At 38.9% G+C, this 1,147-nt stretch overlaps 1 pseudogene; it reads right to left on the bottom strand.

Annotated features, from left to right (window-relative positions):
- The window catches only part of LOC105531575, a 12,456-nt pseudogene that overhangs the window by 3,956 nt on the left and 7,353 nt on the right, over positions 1-1,147 (bottom strand).

The raw sequence follows: 1,147 nt of genomic DNA, 5'->3' as shown, positions 1-1,147 counted from the left end.
TCTTTGTTTTTATTTTATTTTATTTGGTTTGGTTTTAGTTTCTGAGATAGGGTCTCACTCTCACCCAGGCTGCAGTGCAATGTCACAATCAAGGCTCACTGCAGCCTCACCTTCCCAGGCTCAAATGATCTTCCTACCTCAGCCTCTCAAGTAGCTGGGGCCACAGGTGTGCATCACCATGCCCAGCTAGTTTTTGTATTCGTTTGCAGAGATGGGGTTTCATCATATTGTCCAGGCTTGTCTCTACCTCCTGGGCTCAAGTGACCCTCCTGCGTCAGCCTCCCAGAGTGCTGAGATTACAGGCATGAGCTACGGCACCCGGCCCAATCTTTGTTTTAAAATAGGAATATTTAGTGGTTGGGTGTGGTGGCTTACTCCTGTAATCCCAGCACTTTGGGAGGCTGAGATGGGCAGATGATGAGGTCAGGAGTTCAAGGCCAGCCTGGATAACATGGTGAAACCTGTCTCTACTAAAAATTACAAAAATTAACTGGGCAATGTGGTGCGTGCCTGTAATCCCAGCTACTCAGGAGGCTGAGGAAACAGTATTGCTTAAATTCGGGAGGCGGAGGTTGCAGTGAGTGGAGATCATGCCATTGTACTCTAGCCTGGGCGGCAGAGCAAGACTCCATCTAAAAATAAATAAATAAAAGGAATATTCAGTCCATTTATATTTAAAATAGTTATTTATACATCTGAGTTTCAAGATATCCTAGTATTTGTATTCTATCTCTCCCACATGTTCGATGTTCCTTTTTTCCTCTCTTCTAGATATTTTTTGATTATTTTTATTATTCCAAATGTTTCTACATTAGCTTGTTAGTAACATATTTTTGTTACTATTTTTCCATGATTACCATGGTAATTACAGCATGCATCCTTGACTTGCTAAAGTTTAACATAAATAATTCTTTTACCACTTCATAGACAATGCAAGTACCTTAAAATACTTTAACTCCATTTATCTGCTCCCACACTGTGTGCTATTTTTGTGATGTGTTTTAATTCTACGTGCATTTAGAACTTCACATGACATTATCACTTTATACAGTTATTGTTCATTTATTTTTACCCACATATTTACTTTCTTTTGATCTTATTTTTTTTCCTGGATGTTCGTAATTCTTTTTGAGTTTCTTTTTTTTTT

Source organism: Mandrillus leucophaeus, unplaced genomic scaffold, assembly GCF_000951045.1.
Source record: "Mandrillus leucophaeus isolate KB7577 unplaced genomic scaffold, Mleu.le_1.0 Scaffold895, whole genome shotgun sequence".
NCBI classification, from domain to species: Eukaryota; Metazoa; Chordata; class Mammalia; order Primates; family Cercopithecidae; genus Mandrillus; species Mandrillus leucophaeus.
Note: the sequence above shows the minus strand (reverse complement) of the source record. Positions and strands in the feature narration are given on the sequence as shown.